The sequence below is a fragment of the Gastrolobium bilobum genome, unplaced genomic scaffold (assembly GCF_033153095.1).
Source record: "Gastrolobium bilobum isolate Gb01-03AN ecotype WA unplaced genomic scaffold, APGP_CSIRO_Gbil_v1 utg539811, whole genome shotgun sequence".
NCBI classification, from domain to species: domain Eukaryota; kingdom Viridiplantae; phylum Streptophyta; class Magnoliopsida; order Fabales; family Fabaceae; genus Gastrolobium; species Gastrolobium bilobum.
The window spans coordinates 6,419-12,108 of record NW_026899962.1 but is presented as its reverse complement, the minus strand read 5'-3'; the positions used below and the strand labels follow the sequence as shown (position 1 = coordinate 12,108).

At 39.0% G+C, this 5,690-nt stretch overlaps 1 non-coding gene across 1 annotated transcript; it reads left to right on the top strand.

Annotated features, from left to right (window-relative positions):
• Nucleotides 1-3,878: 3,878 nt before the first annotated feature.
• On the top strand, nt 3,879-3,985 carry LOC133294400 (small nucleolar RNA R71). Its single transcript, XR_009749198.1, has one exon. It is a non-coding gene; the product is annotated as a small nucleolar RNA R71 (small nucleolar RNA).
• The last annotated feature ends 1,705 nt before the right edge of the window (nt 3,986-5,690 follow it).

The following is a 5,690-nucleotide window of genomic DNA, read 5'->3' as shown; positions in this document are numbered from 1 at the left end:
ACAATACTTTTGCTGCAGTTCTCTCACCTGCAAAATGTCCACCATATGCAGAACCATGACAATGCCACAACACATCCTTCTGTTCTTCCTCTGGAATACACCGTCTGATCACACTATCTGAACATCTATAGAAAAGATATGGCTCATCCCAAATGTATTTCTTAACATCATGCAGAAATTTCTTCCTCTGTTTCCATGTGAAATCTTTAGGCATCAATCCAGCAGCTTTATAGTTGGCGAAATCAGCAAACCATGGTGGGGTACTGATAGATAAGACTTTATCCCTAACCATCTCTGTGACAGCACATATTGCCAAAACATGTTCATCAGGAAACTCTTCTCTGATCACTACTTCCGGTCCTTCTTGAAGCTCTTTTTCTATAATCCTGGATAAGTGATCAGCCACCAAGTTTTCAACTCCCTTTTTGTCCTTGATCTCTACCTCAAACTCTTGCAACAGTAACATCCGGCGGAGCAACCTGGGTTTAGCATCCTGCTTGCTTAACAAATACTTTAAAGCTACATGGTCAGTGTAAACAATAACTTTTGATCCTAACAGATATGGCCTGAATTTGTCAAATGCATACACAATTGCCAGTAATTCTTTTTCTTTAGTAGCATAATTCTTTTATGCATCATTTAAGATCTTACTGGCATAGTAAATGACATGCAACAATTTATTCACTCTTTGGCCTAGTACCACTCCTACAGCATAGTCACTGGCATCACACATTAATTCAAATGGTAATGAGAAATCAGGTGCCATCATGATAGGTGCAGTGGTCAACTTTTCTTTTAAAACATGAAATGCATGCAGACATTCATCATCAAACAGGAACTCTTGGTCCTTGACCAATAACTTGCATAAGGGCTTGGCAATTTTTGAAAAATCTTTTATGAACCGCCTATAAAATCCTGCATGACCAAGAAAACTCCTCACACCCTTAACATTAACAGGTGGAAGAAGTTTCTCTATCACAGAAATGTTTGCCCTATCCACTTCAATTCCATTCCTAGACACCTTGTGTCCAAGAACGATACCTTCTGTCACCATAAAGAGACATTTCTCCCAGTTCAAAACCAAATTACAGTCTTGACATCTTTTTAAGATAAAATCTAAGTTTTTCAGACATACATTAAAATCAGAACCAAATACAGAAAAAATCATCCATAAATATTTCTATACATTCCTCTACCATATCAGAAAAAATGGAAAGCATGCACCTTTGAAAAGTGGCAGGAGCATTGCATAAGCCGAAAGGCATCCTCCGGTATGCGAATATTCCATATGGACATGTAAAAGCAGTTTCTCCTGATCCTCTGGTGCCACAGCTATCTGATTGTAACCATCCAAGAAACAATAGAAAGCATGTCCTGCCAACTTCTCTAGCATCTGATCCAAGAAAGGAAGTGGAAAATAATCCTTTCTGGTTGCCTTATTCAGCCTCCGATAGTCAATACACATTCTCCAACCAGTGATTGTCCTTGTGGGAATCAACTCATTATTCTCATTTTTCACCACAGTCATCCCCCCTTTCTTGGGCACTGTCTGCACAGGACTCACCCAAGCACTGTCTGAAATAGGGTAAATCATCCCAGCATCAAGCAACTTCACAACCTCCTTCCTCACTACCTCCTTCATAGTGGGGTTGAGTCTCCTCTGTGGTTGCCTTACTGGTTTGACCTCTTCTTCCATCAATATTTTATGGGTGCAGAAGGAAGGATTGATACCCTTGAGATCAGAAAATTGCCAACCAATTGCCAGCTTATTCTTCTTAAGTACTTCAATCAACTTTCCTACTTCCTCATCAGACAACATTGCATTAATGATTGCTGGATATGTTTGATCATCCCCAAGGAACACACACTTCAAATGTGAAGGTAATTCTTTAAGATCTACCTTAGGTGCTCCTTTTGGAATGTCATCAATCTTTTTCTCAAGCTCTTCCAATTCTGGCTCTTCTTGGTACTCTTATGTACCTTTCTCTTCTTCTGATCTTTCTTCCCCAACTGGGAATTCTTCTTCTTTATTCACTTCTTCCACAACCTCCTGTATCACATCCAATCTAAAACAATCCCCCACATCAACAGGGTGCTTGATAGTTTCAAATACATCAATTGTGACTGTTTTCTCATCCACCCTTAGCAACAACTTTCCTTGTTCAACATCTATCAAAGATCTTGCAGTTGCTAAAAAGGGTCTTCCTAACAATAGAGGACTTTCTGTATTCTCTTCCTCCATGTCATGAATCACAAAATCCACTGGAAAGATAAACTTGTCTACCTTGACCAAGATATCTTCAACCACACCTTCAGGCCTCTTGATAGATCTATCTGCAAGATGCAGAATAAGATTGGTCTCCTTCAAAGTGTTGATTCCGAAAGCTCTACATACTATCAATGGCATCAAGTTTATACTGGCTCCCAAATCGCACAATGCCTTTCCCACCTCCACATCTCCTATAGCAATAGAGATACTGAAACTTCCAGGATCTTTCATTTTGGTTGGAAGCTTCTTCTGGATTAGGGCACTACACTCTGCTGTTAGGGCCACTGTCTCACCATCGGTTAATTTCCTCTTCTTAGTAAGAAGATCCTTCATGAACTTTGCATAGTGAGGCATATTTTCCAGTGCTTCAGAAAATGGTATGTTAATTTGTAAAATTTTGAAGATATCCAGAAATCTTGCATAGTGCTGTTTCTGAATCTCTTGCTTCAACCTTTGAGGGTAGGGAACTCTAGCATAGGGAGATAAAATAACTGGATGTTCTTTCTTATCAGCCATCTTCTTCTTTTCCCACTTCATCATCTTTTGTGGGGAAGCATTTTTACCAACTTCTACCTCTCTTTCATTCTTATTGTCCTTCCCTTCCTCTTCTTTCTCAATTCCAACTATAACATCTCTAACAACTACTTCCTTCTCACTTTTCTCATTTCTCATCTTCTCTACTTCATCATCAGAGACTACATCTTCAACCACAACCTCTTCTTCATTCTTTTTATTTTCCACATTCTTTTTCACTGGTTGAAGTACCAACCCACTTCTTGTCATAATTGCTTTACAGTGCTCCTTAGGATTCACTAATGTATCACCTGGAAATTTCCCTTGTGGTCTCTCTAATATCTGTCTTGATAATTGACCAATCTGGGTCTCCAAATTTCTGATTGATGCTTCCTGATTTCTAAAAGAAGTTCTGGTCTCCTGCATGAATGCAGTTGTCTCTTCCCTGAATGAATTAGACCCCTGGATATAATCCTGAGTTGTCTTAGATAACCGAGCAAACGCTTTCTCCCATGCAGCAGGATCACTTGACTGCTCCTTCATATGTGGTGGTGGAGGATGTAATGGTGGGTTCAATTGATGGTTGGAACTATAGCTGAATCCTGGGTGTTGATTCTTGTTCTTCCATGGTGACACATAAACATTCCTTCCCTGATTGTTGTAGTTCCTTTGATTATTCTGATCATACCACACTCCGTTCACCTCTGTTTGTTCTGGTGATCCCCTATAATCACACTCCTCTGTCACATGGCCTTTGCCACAGATAGCACATACACTCTTGGTTTCCACAGAAGCTAACTTTTATGAAGAGAGTTGCTTAATAAGGGTATCCAATTGTTGCTGATGTTGTCTCTGTGTCTGCATCAGCTGATCATTCCTTGCCAACAGAGCATCATACCCATCCAACCTGATGATTCCAGTCCTTCTGTCAGCCACTGGGGCATTATCAAATTCCTGAGATGCCAATGACTCAAAGATATCCAAGGCTTCTTGAGGAGTCTTGGTAGTCAATGATCCACCAGCAGTGGCATGCACCAAGGTTCTAGTGTTAGTGGTCATTCCTTGCAGGAATATTGCTGCTTGTTGCCATGCCTCAATTCCATGCTGTGGACATTTCCTCAACAAAGTCTTGAATCTCTCCCAAGCCTCATAAATGGATTCTGACTCTTTCTGCTTAAAGCTTGTAATCTCATCCTTCAACTTGGCCCTCTTGGATGCTGAGAAAAACCTCTGCAAGAACTTGGTTTGCAGATCATCCCAAGTTGTTATACTTCCTTGTGGCAATGATTGCAGCCATCTCCTTGCATCATCTGTCAGTGAATGAGTGATTAGTCTCAACAGAATTGCATCTCTTGTGACACTATTTATCTTCACAGTATCACTCAACAACAGAAAGTTATCTATGTGCAAGTAAGGGTCCTCTGCACTGGTTCCAGCAAACTGATCCTTCTGCACCAAATGTGTCAAAGCAGGCTTCAATTCAAAGTTGTTGGGCTCCACTGTTGGGTGCACAACACTCCCAATTGGAGGAATCACTGCAGGAGTCATGTACTCTCCCAGTGTCCTCTGTGGTGGTGGTGGTGGTCTGTGATTCTCTGCCATTATCTCTTCCTGATTAACCGTACTGGATTCACCAATTTCTTGCAACTGTCTCCTTTGCCTGGCTGCCCTTTTGTGCTTCCTCAATGTCCTTTCTAATTCTGGATCATACAACAACAACTTCGGATCAAGTGTACCTCGCATATACCAGAATAAAAATTGACCAGAAACTTAACATAAACTAAAATACTGAAAATAAAAGGATTCAATCTCAGAATTCTACGGTATCAGTTAGTGTTGAAAAACAAATTCCCCGGCAACGGCGCCAAAAACTTGTTGGACGTTTAGCAAGTGCACTAGTCGTACAAGTAATAAAATGATGAGTAAAGATCGTTCCCACGAGGAATTGTGTTCAAGCACCAATAAACCATAGAAAACTAATTTGAATCAGATAAGAATTTGTAAAAGTCATGAATAATTTGTCACCAAAAAATTGATTGTAAGTAATTTGACACAAAATAAATATGGATTAAGAATTAATAAAACAACAAGTAGTCAGAAAACAACTTTCCTCCATAATAACCCATGTAAAAACTGATCATATGATGAATTCTTTTCCATGTGATGTTAATCAACTTTTTACTTATCATCAAGATGTAATCCCTTACTACCCTGATAGATACATTAATCAGAAACCCCAATCCCTTGGTGATCTCTTTCTTAATACATGCATAACATACTAAAGTCTTAAGATTACATCAGAACTCTAGCATCAATCCCTTGAGTACTAGAATTCTGATGTTGAGATTATCAGATACAGAAGTCATATAAACATCCATAATCTACACTACTTCCTTGATAGAAATAATTAAATCAGAAAATCTCAAATCAACACATGAAAAATACTTCATCATATTAATCAGATCAACATAATATTATCATGGAGTTCTATTGCATTCAGACTACAAAGACTCTACTCAGACATGACTAAGGAATAGACAAGAGAAGAAAAATCAAACTTCATTTCCATGTTGAAAGTCTTCAATCTCCAAACTATAACAAAGAAATCCTACTACAAAAACTAAAACACTAAGAGAATTTAGAGAGAAGTCAGACTAAAGTTTAAGAGAGAGAGAGAATATATCAGATCCAGAGATCAGATCCTTTTCTAAGTGTGAAGGCTTTTCCTTTTATAGTGTTACAATTAAAAACAGAAAACTGATGTGGGCGCTAAAACGTCCATAAGTGACCGTTTTAGCGTCCATGCTTTACGTATGCTCAACTGCTTTTAACTGACTCCAACGCTAAAACGTTAAGAAATGACCGTTTTAGCGTCCAAACTTGGTGAATGCTCAACTGACTTTAACTG